Consider the following 14,930-nt stretch of genomic DNA (forward strand, 5'->3'; position numbering starts at 1 on the left):
GGGCCCCAACTTGGTCTCTTGTGCACCTCAATGCACACACCGGATGACCAGGTGCTCTGTCCTCAGTCGCCTTATCTCAGCCGAGGCCCTCCACTCTACTTGCAGTTATCTCAGAGTGGCACAGCTGATGGGTCCCAGTACGCTAGCAGGCCCGTACCGCCAGCAGCAATCCAACTTCGGCTCAGCAACAGTCACTAGGGGGGTTCACAGCTGGCCTTCCAGCAAACAACCTTTACCATTGGTTGACAGTCATTGGCAGGTGCACGATCAAGGCTCTGCAGGTGTCCAAGATATGGCTGGAAGCAGGATTACTCTGGATAACCCAGATTTACCCAGCAGAGCCTCCTGCTGCACATCTGCCATCTTGATGTCGCTCCGCAGACTTGCTTTTGATAAGAGGCTCCTTACTCACACTTGTTTGGTATTTCAGGAATGGGATGTACCAGTTAAAGGTCTTGTTGTAGACTTTGATGGCCTGTTGTGTCGTAAATGCCGAAAACCTTGGAGAGGATAAGCATTGTAATTCTTTTGGATGAAGGGCATGAGTTGCATGACAGGAATGTTAAAAGGCACATTGGGGACAAAATCAAAATCTAGTATTGCCAAGGACAGTTACAAGGATCATTTACAATGAAAGGTTCCAGACGGAGTAAGAGGAGGTTGGTAACATGTTACAGTGGAACAGATTTCTTGAATGCTGGAATTTTGGAATTTGCTGTTTGATTTAGTTTGGCCTGGCTTTTGAATTTGTTTGTTACAGTGTGTGCGAAGTACATGCAAGGTCCCCAAGATGGTTGTGACATTTTGCCTGCAAACCTTTTCTGATTTAGATGATCAGAAAGGGAAATATCTGAAGCCAGGTTTCCATTACATTGTGGCTTTTGTTTTTTTATCCTAAACAGCAAGGGTTAGAAGTCAGTGCACAGGATATTCACAAAATCATTGCAACTGAAGGGCCTGGCTTAAAGACATTCATGTTCATGCTGTGTCCTTCGGTAAGGGTAGAGGTAGAAATGTGTTGAGTGGTTTTTAGAGAAGAAGAAGAAGAAATTTTTATTGTATTTAGTTAATTAAAACCTTTACAATATTGTAACATAAAACACATGATTTAAAAAGAGGACAAAGTCTCAAATTGTTAAAAAGAGAAAAAACGAAATATCCATGTAGTTGGTGTATTTATGAGAGGAGAGAGGGGGTTCAGTGGATCAGTTCATTACACTTCACGCATCCGACTTCAGACCTTTAGTATCGTGTTTCTCAGTAGTTTGTATTAGCTCAAGTGACTTTTGACAGAATCTTGCGGCTCTACAAGCTGTCTGCAATTGTTGGCTATTCAGTGCTAGCATGACAGCCGAGCGGCATGATCTGATTTTAAAAGAACGGAATGCGTGGAGGAGAAAGTAACGTCTCAAATTTTTCAGAGAGGGGCAGATGCATAGTATGTGCAACAATGATTCTTCCTTTTGTCCACATAGTCTGCAGTCAGTTGATGGCCATGATTGCTTCCACGCTGGTGTATGTTCTTTTAAGGTGGAAGAGCCCAGCCGTAGGTTTAGAAGAGTCTTTTGGGCAGCCGTGGATATGTGGTTGACTAAGTAAGGTTGAGGCTCCATTTTCCCATACGTAGCCAACACCGTTCACCCGTGTTTTTTGTTCGCTGTTGCTGCTTTATCTAATAGCCATGATCTTTGCTTTGCGGCTCCGTTGGTCACTTTTTTAAAAGCCGCGAAGGTTTGGTTTGTGTTCCATGCCTTTTCCAGATTGAGTTCAGACAGGGCGTTCACGCATACTGTGTTCCAGTAATTTTTTGATTTTCTCTGGTGATTCACCTCCGTCCAACACAGACCCATGAGCGTGTCTTCTTGAGTTGCTCTTAGTTTCCAACATGTTTTTAAAATGGCCGCTTGTCTGACTTGATGCTGATTTGTTAGACCAAATTCCAGTCGGATCTGCGATTGGGATACGGATCTCGGGATATGGAAAATATGTTTAAACAGCTCTGACTGTTGCGTATTCAAAAAATTTGCGTCCTTACACCTGTACAATTCCGACCCGTAAGTTAGAGATGGTAGAAACTTGGCAGCTATTACCTTCAACAGGTGCGAGTTGGAGGGGCAATTCAATTTTGTTTTCAGTAGGTTTAACGCAAAACGCAATTTGTTTGCCTGAGCCTTTCTGTACAATTGGTGGTCTTTCAGAGTCCATCTGGAGTCAACCACTATGCCCAGATATTTGTACGAGGCAGACTGCTCTATGGTGTTGCCTGCAATATGCCATTTGAAAGGTTTCTTCCCTAAACGCGAGGCGAAGCAGACGATCTTTGTTTTCTTATAATTGATTTGCAGGCCCTGTGCACTGATGTAATCGTGGAGCTTTGTGATGGAGCGTTGGAGGCCCATCGGGGTCTGGCTGCACAGTACGATGTTGTCTGCGTACTGTAAGCTCCTGATTTTATGCTGGGATAGCTTTGGTGGGTCGCTTTCTGTCTCCGTGATGCTCATATCCAGGTCCGCTGTGAAGATGTTAAACAGCGTTGGTGCCAATACGCAACCCTGCTTGAGGCCAACATGGGTGGGTATTTTTCTAGTTATTCTTAATCCGTTCCCTAGTTTTATTCTTACCCAGGTGGATGAGTATAGGTTGATAATTGCCCGCAACAGCTTTGGTGGTATTTCCCAGGAGGCCATTTTTTCCCATAAGGCCTCCCTCGGGACTGTGTCGAACGCTGCTTTTAAGTCGACAAAACATGTGTACAGCTTGGTGGTTCTCTCCCTTGCTTTGTCGACCAAGAGGTTTAACGCCAACAGGTTACATAAGGTGTTGGTTCCGGGCCTAAAACCTGTCTGTGTGATCAGGAGGATTTTTTCCGTGCGTACCCAGTCTTCTAAGGCCGTCAACAGATTCGAGGCATATATTTTGGCCTCGACATCTATGAGCGCTATGAGGCGATAGTTAGATGGATCAGATCTTGAGCCTGCCTTAAAGATTGGATGGAGGATGCTGCCTCTCCATGATTGAGGAATGCTTTCAGACTGAAAAGCAATGTTATATAGTGGGGTGAGATGTTCCGCCCAGAACTGACAATCTTGTTTGAACAAGGCGTTCGGTAAGCCATTCGGTCCAGGTGCGCCTTTTGATCTTAGGTTTTTTAATACTTTTTCTACATGTGACGGCGTTATCCAATTTACGTCGAACTGTGGATCCACGTCTTGGTTGTTTTTTGAGTTTGGTGTCTGGGGGGTTGGACTCTATGCAAGCGTGTTATTGGATTGTGTGTGTTCATTAGCATTATTGTTGGATTTGCTGAATGCTAATAGTGATTGCCAAATGCCAGTTTGGTGTTTTGATTTTTTCAGCCTTACTTTTTTTTGTAATTTTGCCTTAGTTTGTATATTTGATTGGTTACGTCTTCGCCCGTTTTTTTAGCTGTCGCTTGTGTTTTTCTGATTTCTTGGTTTAAGGTCCTTTTGTTGTATGCTATACTTCCCAGGGACACTTGAGGGGCTTTACCCAAGTACAATTGATGTCTGCGAGGTTTGTTGCCAAATCTTTCTATTAATGTTGTGATCAGGCTTTCCCAGTTGTCCACAGGTGAAAGTGGGTCATCTCCGGTCTCATCAGTTTGGGCGTTATGAATGTGCGTCAATATCTCTTTGATGTTATTCCCGTTCCACACTAGTCTCTTGAGATTGTAAAGTCTTGGGGGTTTGGTCAAGACTTCGTATGCTGCGGCCCTCTTATGTTGGAGGCTGAGTTCAAATGCTTGTACACTATGGTCGCTCTCCGTTCGGTGGATGATTTTGTAATTTACGATGGATTGCAAGACCGATAGTTCCACAATGGTATAGTGTAGTAATTTGAAGTAGGAGCGTAGACGAAGTAATAGTTCTGATGAGGGGTTTATTGAGTATTCAAGAAACACAGCGACATGAGAGAGCAGCAGGCATAAACTGCCAACAGTCCACATTCCAATTCAAAACCCCAGAACCCCCATAACACAGAGTTCTACCTACAGGTGCCAGCGAGGCACAATACAGAATACTACATTATCCTCTTTCCTACAAAACAAAGGAAGAGGAGCTTAAAAAGAATAAAGAAGAAAATGAAAAGAAAAGGAAAGGGGAAGAAGAAGAAGAAGAAAATAGAAGGAGAAAAAGGGACAAAAGATGCAAGCCACAGAAACGGAAAACAAGAAGCTAGAGAACTACCTGAACCTGGCAGGAACTCTAGACACTCTCAGACTCCTGCGAAGTTCTGGCAACAAGCTACCATCATTACATCTGTTATCAGCATAAATGGTATCAGAAGAAGAACCAGACAAAAGGTTATGGTTATCAGAGTCAACGTTCTCACCATTGACTTTAACAACTTTACAAACATTCCACCAATTACTGTTGTTAACCCGAACAGCATTACCGCAAACCTTATCAACCACTAAAGGCTCGGAGAATTTACTTCTTCCCTTGGTGACATGAACAGGATTCTTAATACGAACAACATCACCAGCACAAATATTATGCGGTACAGCCCTTTTTCTTTCATCAAAATAAGCTTTTTGCTTTGCTTTTACTTTTGTAACATTGTCCCTTACAAATCCATCAATAACATTCATTTTGACCCATTTCGACATCCAACCTGGACAAATCTTGGTAGACGGTTTTCTCCCTCTCAGAAGTTCAAACGGAGACACACCAGTTGACGAATGTGCAGTAGTGCGATAGAACCATAACATGGAATGAACAGCATTCTCAAGTACACACTTGCTGGCAATAGCCCATTGCACACAGTTATTCAACACACGGTTCATTCTCTCGACAAGGCCATTGGCCTGGGGGTGATAGAAAGAACTCTTTTTGTGAGAAACGCCACCTTGTCTAAGAAAGCACTCAAATTCAGAACTCACGAACTGCACACCATTGTCCGTCATGACTACCGAAGGGAACCCTTCCCTAAGGAAAATATCCTTTAAAAAAGAGATAACATTGACTGAAGAAGGCTCACTGATGAACCGAACCTCCGGCCATTTGGAGTAGTAATCAATAGCAACAATGGCAAAACGTGAAGAAGAAGGTAAGAGATTAAAAGGACCAACCAAATCAACACCAATCCTCTCCCACGCTCTCTCAGGAAAATGAATAGGCTCCAAAGGAGGTGTTCTCACTTTGTGGCTCTTGTCGGAGGACTTACAAATAACGCAACCATCAACTAAGGCATCAACACACACATCCATATGCGGCCACCAAAACACATCTCGTAACCTACGTTTAGTGAATGTTTTCCCTAAATGACCTTCATGCGCACCATCAACGAGACGTTTCCTTAAACTCTCAGGAGGAATAAGCCTACCACACCGCAAAAGAATACCATCCTCAACTGTGAGCTCGTCGGCAACTTTAACAAAAGTCTGAAATTGTCCTGAGACATTTTTCTCCTTGGGCCAACCAGATTTCAAATAATCGATGACCTGGACAAGTACTTTATCTCTCAACAACTCCCTTCTCCATTCAGCTTCATTGACAGCACACATTCCCTCAAGATCTAAAGCAGCAACAAAGCAATCTTCCTGATCATCTTCCTTCTCAAAGTCAGGATCATTGCCGGAAATAGGAAAACGCGAAAAATAATCCGCTCTGACATTCTTCATTCTTGGTAAATAGACAATATCAAAATTGTATTGGAGTAACTTCGTAGATAACCTAGCAATCCTTGGACTATGCTCCTTAATCTTTTCACCAGATAAAATTGAGACTAAAGGACTATGATCCGTACGTATTACAAAGTGACTACCCCAGAGAAAAGAGGTGAATTTCCTCACGGCCCACCAGCAAGCTAAAAGCTCTTTCTCAATGACAGAGAAGTTCATCTCAGCACCACGCAAGACTCTTGAAGCATACGCAATGGTATTGTCAACCTGACCACACTTTTGAGTGAGAACGGCTCCAAGACCAAAGCCACTGGCATCCACAGTCACAACACACTCTTTATTGGGATCAAAAAGCTTTCAGAATACTGTCACTCACTAACTGAGACTTGATCCATTGAAAAATTTCTTGACAGTTCTTGTCCCACACAAACGGCACGTTCTTCTTTAACATGTTAGTAAGTGGCTGAACTTTTGATGCATAATCCCTGATAAATCTAGAGTAGAACGCACTGAGTCCTATGAAAGATTTTAAACCAGCTTTATCAACAGGAGGAGAAGCATCCACAATGGCTTTTACCAACCCGGGACGTGGTTCTACCCCATTGTGTGAGACCACATGTCCAAGAAATTCCATTTTCTCTTTCAGGAAAACACACTTTTCACGTTTAAGTACAATACCTTTATCCAGCATAATTTCTAAAACCTGATTCAATGAATTGTCATGATCCCCTTTGTTTTCGCCAAAAATTAAAACATCGTCCTGGAAAACAATTACTCCAGGGGTATCCTTAAACATTTGACTCATTAGTCTTTGAAAAACTGCTGCAGCCGACGCGAGGCCGAACGGCATTCTGCAGTACTGGAAACTACCGAAAGGAGAAACAAATGCAGTCAAATGTCTAGAAGATTCACTTAAAACTACCTGATGGTATGCGGAAGCTAAGTCCAACTTTGTGAACCATTTTGCGCCCCGGATAAGAGACAACAAATCTGTAATTTTTAGCAGGGGATGTGAGTCAATCCAGATGTTTTTATTAAGGCTGCGCAAGTCAACACAGACGCGCAAATCACCATTCCTTTTTTTTGGCGACAACAAGAGGAGACAACCACAAAGATGACTCGATAGGTTCAATGACCCCTTTCTTGCATAACTCGATCAATTCAGCTTCTAGACTATCCCTTACCCTAAAAGGGACACCCCTGACTTTATGTTTAATGGGGATGGCTCCATCTTTTACCCTAATTTCGTGATTAAAGCCTTTAATCATTCCAAGTTCCTTTCCAAAAACAGTAGGAAACTTGTGAGTTAAATTTACAATGTAGTCCTCAGATTCTACCACAGCTAGATTTTCAACACAGTCGTTAGATTCAGCCATACCAACCTGTTCTTTAGCACCTGGTCTTAGAATCAACCGGAAAAAACCTCCATGAAACCAACCCAAGATATTCATCCCTTTGATTGAAACATATATTTTTCCCAAAATTTTCCTCCCCCTGAATTGAAGGATATCTTCAAAATACCCAAGTAAAGCTATTCTGCGTCCCTCGTAGGAAACGGGGGCTCTATCAGGAGGTTCAAGTTTCCTCTCACGCCAAGTTTCATCAAATAACTCTTGGGTGATCATGGTTACTCTTGCACCTGAGTCTACTAACAAGGAAACTACTTTGTCACCCACACCGAAATCTTCATAAGGATCAACACATTCAGAAGGGTCACCAGTGATGACTCCATCTTCTCGTACAATAACAACCATTTCCTTTGCATCATCACGAATGTTGTTAAGTTCTGAATTTTCTTGAACTACTACAACCATATCTCTAAGATCGTCTTGGATACTGTTAATGGGATCCGGACTTTTACCTGTACTATCAAAAAACTCTGAAACATTTCCCACCCCAGTAACATTGCTTTGACCCAGAGACTTATTGACAAAGGTCGAATTTCCCTGTCTAGGATTTTGACAAATTTTCGCAAAATGACCATATTTCCCACAATTGCGACAAATAGAACTCCTAGCAGGGCAAAATTTGTTATTCTTATTATGTGAAAGATTTCCACATCTATAGCAAATGTCACTTCTAGAAAAAGAATTCTTTTTGAAACGTTGGGAATTAGGGAAACTGTTCTTCTCGAAGCGTAGATGACTGGGAACTGATCTGTTCTCCCTGTTCTCCTTAGTTCTAACAGCAGAAACTGTTTTGTCACTTTTCTTCTCAAGTTCCTTAACTTCCTTCTTTGACACCTCAATGCTTTTAGCAGTACGGATTGTCTCTTCTAGTGTAGGGTTTCCTAAGGTAAGTAATTTTTGTTAAATCGACTTCTCAGTGCATTTACAAATATATTGATCTCTGATTAATTGCTCTCTGAAACCCTCAAACTCGCAGTCTGCACTCAATAGCCTTAGGCTAGATATGTAAGTTTCAACGTCTTCTCCTGGTAACTGCTCTCTTTTGAAAAATGTATGCCTAATTACAACAAGACTAGGTTTAATATCGAATCTTAACTCCAGTCTCATTCTGCTTCAACATATTCATCAATATCTTCCTCTGCGTTGTTTCTTACTAGAGGAGGCAAATGTTTCTAAATTTCTCTCCCTTCGAAACCTAATGAATGTAGTAATAGACACTTCTTTCTCTCTGCGCGGTATCTCGACGCGCCAATTGCACCCAAATAAGTTTCAAAAGCGTCAAACCACTTTCTCCAAATTATTGGTGGATTTCCTGGTGTCTCGAGAAAAGGAGGAGGAGGAGAGACTGACTGCATGGCGCACTATTTAATTATATGAAGAGAAGTATCAATCCCAAACAAAAACTTGTCTATGTCGCTGTGTTGAAATGAAAGAAATTTGGGATAGACTCAAAATAACTTGTATATACAGTAGTTAGAAAAGTCAATTATTTCCAAAACGAGGAACAGAGCAATGATTGTGTAGTGTGCTCTGAACAAACTGGAAAAACGAGATACTAATCTAACCTGTGAAAAGTAAAGAATGTATATTTTTTCTTTTATATATACCAAAAACGAAAAACAGATAATGATGCAGAAAAATGTAAATAGCGCTGCTGGCAGACGCGTGTGAGAGGCCAAATTGGTGTGCTTTGCAAATGGGAAGAGCGTAGAAAGCGTTGATAAGGTAGCCGTGGTAACAACGTAGTCAATGCAAAGGAAGCCTTGAAATGGCCGACCGTGACGTCAATGACGTTGAGCCACGCTGTCAACTATGTGCATACTTTGTTCCAATCAGGATACGTGTAAGAAAATATTCCGCTTCGAAATGGCCGACTCCGACGTCATTAGCGTGAAATCACGCTGCCAACCATGCGCGTCTTCCTCCCTGCCAATCGCGTGAACAGTTAATTTCCCTTCCGCTTCCCACACGGCGTTTTGCGCTTCAATGCGAAGCGGAGCACTTATCTGTAGTTTTTCACACGAAGAGGAGTAGTTTTCTGCAACTTATAAGGAGGTTATTAGTCGATCCTCGCAGCACTGCCGATCCTCGCAGATATGGGAACACGAGTCAGATGAAGCAGGTATGAGGTGAGTCATCGGGTTCCTTTTTCACGCTTGAACATCGTCGCCAACAATTTTGTAGTAATTTGAAGTAGGAGCGTAGACGAAGTAATAGTTCTGATGAGGGGTTTATTGAGTATTCAAGAAACACAGCGACATGAGAGAGCAGCAGGCATAAACTGCCAACAGTCCACATTCCAATTCAAAACCCCAGAACCCCCATAACACAGAGTTCTACCTACAGGTGCCAGCGAGGCAGAATACTACATATAGTCCAGAACTGAATGAGCTTGTTTTGTAATTCTGGTTGCGGCTGCTGGTTGGTCTTGAGGGAAGCGGCCATTCAAAGCGATCATTCCCACCTCTGCATCAAGGCGCACTGTTGGCCGATTTTATCCTTTTTTCGATGAGTAGTGACAAGGCTTGGGATTGATCCGCCTTTCCATTTGTTTTGAGGCCTGGTTAGAATATTGTCTTTTTGTAGCAAGAACATATTCAAATCTCCTGACACAACTATCCCGGCTTGCGGGAAGATGGATTGCATTGATTTGATAAGGGCTTTTAAGGTCCAGATTTTCTCCACTTTGTTCTTGGAGTCTGGGTGTATATAGATGTTGAAAATTATCATTGGCGAGAGGTCTTGAGCCCTCTGTATGCCTTTGTCGTGGTCTTGCGTCAGGTCGATTTTGATACACTGTATCCATTGTTGGCCTGTGTCGATATTGACAAATGACCAAGCGATGCTGGTAGACAGGTAGATTGATAGACCTCCGGCTGCCCTACCAGATCGGCCACTTTTGGTTGCTAATAGTTGGGTTTCATTGAAGCCGTCTATTTGCTGCGAAGCCATTAGCCAAGTTTCTTGTAATAATAAAATGTCGAAAGTTTTTAGAAATGACATTAGTTCGGCTTCGTTTGTTTTGCCCCCCAGGCCATTAATGTTCCAAGAACAGGCTTTTAAAGTCGGTTTTCATGCCTCTTTTCTCCCTGCCACCGATGAGTTTTGCATTGGGGGTAAAATTTTCCGACATTCATTAGGTCCCCCTGTCTGGCCGTGGTGAATGATTCGCAAATCGGCCCATTCCTCCTTGTTGGTGGCCTTACCTCCAACAGCCCCCCGGAGAATTCCGCCTTCTGGTTTGGATCTTTTTTCCACGAGGGCGGCTACTGGGCCAGGATATCTTTCCGGCGGCACTGATTTAGTTCAATTCCCCAGTTGGCGAACTCTTCTCTGTATTGCCACACTTCATTGGCAATTTTGGGGTCCTTCCAGGTTACCACTGTCATTTCTTTCCCGTTTGTGTTGGGGATTGTTTTGAATTCGATGCTGTGTATGTGTGTTGTATCCACATGTTTAAGCGTCTCAAACGAGGTGGTAGGTTTTAGGATTGCACTCCAATTTAATATATCATGGTTCCCCCTTGAACTGTAATGCGGTATTAGTTTGTGTTTTGTTAAGCCCACTAAGTTGGTAGTTTCTGACCTCCCATTCCGGTTTGAGGAGAGGAATTGGATGTTTCGCGTGGGTAGTCTGTCTGGGCTGCTCTGATTTAAGCCAAACGGCTGCTTTACCCTCTCGATATCACAGACCGCATGCTGTACTGTTGGGTCCGTTAGGACTAGAGTATAGGGTCTTGGTTGGTAATACTCTGTTGGAAATTGGTTCTCTTTGGGGCCCAACACCGTTTTCGAAAAATAGTGTGAAATAGTTTTCTGTTCTGTGTGATGTTTTGGCACGGGAGAGCCAACCGCCGATTGCGTTGTTAGATGAGATTGTTTTGCAGTTGGGATGCTTAAATTCTCGATGACAACTGTTGTTGTTGCGTCCGGGGGCTGAGTCACTAAAATGCGTGTAAGCCCGCGATCCATTTGTTCTTCCTGGTCCACCTTGGGTGACTCTTCATGGTTAGCGAATTGGATGCTTTGGTTCTTATCAGCGACTGTTGATGGAGCTTCGGGGGGCTGAATCGCTTGCGAACATTTCGAACCCTGGGCTGCTTGCACTTCCTAGTCCGCCCAGTCTATAAGGTGTGGACTTTGCAGTGTCTTGCTTGTAATAGTACTGGGTGTAGGGAACCTTCTGGCGTCTTTTTTTCCTTGTTGCTTATTTTGTCTTGATTTCCTCAATCTTTTACGCTTGTGCTTTGTCAATATATTGATTTGGTTTGTTTCCCTGTTGTATGTTGTGTCCGGTTCTTCCCTCCTCGGATTTTCAGACTCTGCCGTACTTCTATGGGGATGGGTGCCTTTTATTAGGGGTGGTCCGGAAACATCTTTACCTATGCCGGGTTGGTTCGGAGTACCTTTTTGATGCTCACTTGATGCTTCGATGGTTAGTTCCTCGATGGCAGTGGGGCGAAGTGATGAGCAGCCTTCTGTTTTGTCCACCCTCATATCCTCGTTATCTGATGGAGCGCTAGAGGTTGAAATTAGCGTGCTTTCTGGTGAGGCTCCGGTCCCAAAAGATTCAGAGGCACAGTGAGCATTATTTGGTTTGTTTTGAACCTCTTCCAGAATGTCAGTTAGAATTGCTGGTAAAGCTTTAAGATGGTTCATTGTTTCATAGCACTGACATTCATGGTACATTGTTTGCGGGTCTTTCTGTACCCGTTCAATAAGGGAGTTCAGCTCAAGAATCTTTTTGTCTATGCTCGCAACGTGGTTGGATAAAATTTGCAGGATGTCTATCTGCACATCCAACTTTTCAGAATGTTGTAGTAGGGCTGTTGAGAAGGTTTCCATCATGTTGATGAACGGCGGCCACAATGGTGCATACACTGGTAGGCTATTATCTACTAAGTGATTTTGGTCTTTGGGGCTGCTCCGGGATTTGTCCCTTGGTTTGTGCCTTGCTGAGCCCAAGGCTCGGATTTCACGAAAATCTGGTAGGTCTCGTTGGTCTCCGCCCATTCCCGTGTCCGGGGTTGGTGTGTGTTTTGCAGTTTTGATCCTTGACTCGGAGCCCTTAAGGGGAGTTATGGTACTTGTTGTAGAAAGGTTATAGTGGAGCGGGAATAGCCCTGACGGGCGGTTTGTAGTTGTCCTACTGGTCGTCTGGCCAGGATTTGCGGAACAAGCGTTGGTTGAGTTATGTGGCTCCTGCAAATCCACCCAAACGCCAGGGGAAGTTGTGTTGTTTTGGTTTACTTGAGCCTCTATGCCTGGCGAACCGTCTTTAGACTGTATTCGATCGTTTGAAGTCGTCCTGTCATATGAGGGTTGGACCTTGGTGGCGATATCAATAATAACCTTGTCAGGGGTGTCTGGCGGACCATCTTTTGGCAGTGTTGGATCATCCCAATTCATGATGTCAGCAGAGGGCTGGTCCTTGGTGGCGGTATCAGGGATGTCCGGTATGTCTGGTGGGCCCTTATTGTCCTTTCTCTGAGCGGAGTGCAAGTCAGCCCCATGGATGTCTTGGTCCCTTGGGCTGAAGTATGAGCCTAGACTGAGGGAACGCCCCGTCACTATGCCAGTGGTCGCCGTTAATGTCTCTTTTAAGCCCTCGGTATATTCGTTGCTTGGCGCAACGTTAGGGTAGAGGTCGCCATCTTCCTCCCTTGTATTTATTTGGACTTTCACCTTCAATTGATTCGTCCTTTTGATCGGTTTCTTTCCTGAATAGTGCCATAGGTGATATGCAGTTTCGTGGGAGTTGTTTCTCAGGGTATTATTTTGGAGCTGCAAGGCTTTTGTTATTGAGGTCGCCGATTGGGATCTTCTTTTGATGTTGGATGCGGTCGTTAAATTTGGTACCTGTCGTGCTGGCTGCACTAACGGAGTGGTTGAAATTAGAAAATCTGTAATCTTGGCATTCCTGAGAGCTGAGGTCTTCATTGGTGTTTTGTCAGTAAAGACGCTGGCCGTAATGACTTTTACCTCTTTCACCTCTAACTTGTCTGCTGTTTGGTCCTCGTCAGATGAAAGGGTTAGTTCTTCGCTCATTTTCCGGCGTAGGGGTTGTTTATTCTTGCTAATTTTCGCTATAGGTTCTGTTCTGATTTTCCCTGATCTCATGATAGGTTACTACGAAACCGAGACGAAGACAATGGAGTCTCAGTTTGGGGCGCTCGTGGGAATGCAAACCTTTGTCGAGTTGAGACCTGGTGATGCGAGTCGAGTTGATGGTAAAGGACTAGAGCCGTAGACAATTTGCTGGTTTGGAGGGCGAGCTTGTTTTGTACACGATGGTTCACGATGGCCCCTCTGGTTCCTATGGCTGGGTTAGCTTAGTCCAGTCTGAATGTTATTTTCTCAGCTGTTTTGCTTACTGCTTAACTACTTACTGCTTGCTGCTTGCCGGCTTCGATGGTGCTTGGTCTTGGGCGGTGCACTGATGTCCGAGGTCCCGCCCAGAGAGAGTCCAGGGGAGACCCCCCTTAATGTGCACTTTGCGCAGAAATTCTAGCAGTTTGTGGTTGTAGTTGTAGTTAAGCATGCAGGGCTGTATGCGGGGCTGTGTGCTGTGTGCGCTGTACTCTGGGGCTTGTTCTGAGTAATTGGTGCCCTGGTTGTACTCGCTGCCAAGCGGCCCTGACTGTGCCCACTTGCTCACTTGCTGCCTTAACTTGAGGGGTAGGGGTAGGGGCCTGGGGGCCTGGGGTCAGGGACCAAGTCTGGGACCAGAGCTTCGAGGCTGCAGGAAGGTGGGAAAAGGAAACTGCTTTACTGTGGTCCCGTCAGCCCTGGCGCTGGCTGTGCTGGTCCCAGGGCAGCCTCTTCTTGGTTTAGTTTGTTTTGGCTCCCTCTCCTCTCCGGACTGCACTCAATCCCATCCGCTGAGGCACAGTGAGGCAGCTACAAACGGACAGCTATGCTCTCCTCTCCTCCACTCTCCACTCTCTTCTCCTCTTCTCCTCTCGTCGTGGGCTGGGGGGGGGGGAGTCCGCCAGGGGAATCTCACCGGGAATCTCACCGGAGATGCGGGAAAGCGTGGGCGTGGACGTGGGGCAATTGGTGCTCTCTCCCCGCTGAAATGGAGCACTCTCCCCTGCTGAAAAATGGAGCTCCCCTTGCAGGTGTAGCCGCTGGCAATCGCGGGTGTAGGCGAAGGTGCGGGCGCGGCGCGGCGCGGCTCCTCTTAGTACCTTTTGTGCCGGTGCCGGCGCCGCTTGTGCCGCTTATGACCGCTGCCCCTCTGGTGTTGTAGGTCGCGGGTCTGCCGCGACGAAACGCCGCCGCCGCCGCCTCTTCGGAATTTTGCGGTTTCTGCGGTTCTGCGGCCACCACGCCGCGCTGCTCCCGTGCTCCTTCCTCCCGTCTGCTGAGTGCCTCTGAACTCACGCTGCTCAGCTCTGCTCTCTTGCGCCCTCTAGAATTGAAGTTCACGAATGGTGTTCACAAGTGCTGAGAGCATGAGAGTGGTTTTTAGAGAGTGCATTGGAGGTCAATGGACAGTCAAGTCAAGTCTTCCATTTTTCATCTTGGTTGGAATGTATGCTTTGTCCAAGTTACATTTCAGAAAAAGTTGCCTCTTTTTGAAGGACCGATGAGATGACTCATTGATTTAATGTGTCTGCTTCAGAATATTATGTTAACCTGAAAAACACAAACTAGAAACTTGCCTTGAAGGTCTACGCACTCTTTCAAATGTTTGCATACAAGAAATGGGTTTTAACGCACTGCACAGCTACTACAACTTAAAAGTGGATGGCCCTTCAAGAGGAAAACTGAGGTATGGCTTTACTAACCAAGTCTTTTGAAGGATTACAGTATGAACATTTCAACCTTATGCAATCTTCCTAAATTGGTGTTCTTGTTCCTTTTCATCTCTCC

At 44.7% G+C, this 14,930-nt stretch overlaps 1 protein-coding gene across 1 annotated transcript in view; it reads left to right on the forward strand.

The window, feature by feature from the left end:
- The window catches only part of LOC144754974 (uncharacterized), a 301,793-nt gene that overhangs the window by 232,440 nt on the left and 54,423 nt on the right, over positions 1–14,930 (forward strand). The window lies entirely within an intron of this gene.

This window comes from Lissotriton helveticus, chromosome 1_1 (genome assembly GCF_964261635.1).
Source record: "Lissotriton helveticus chromosome 1_1, aLisHel1.1, whole genome shotgun sequence".
Classification (NCBI taxonomy): domain Eukaryota; kingdom Metazoa; phylum Chordata; class Amphibia; order Caudata; family Salamandridae; genus Lissotriton; species Lissotriton helveticus.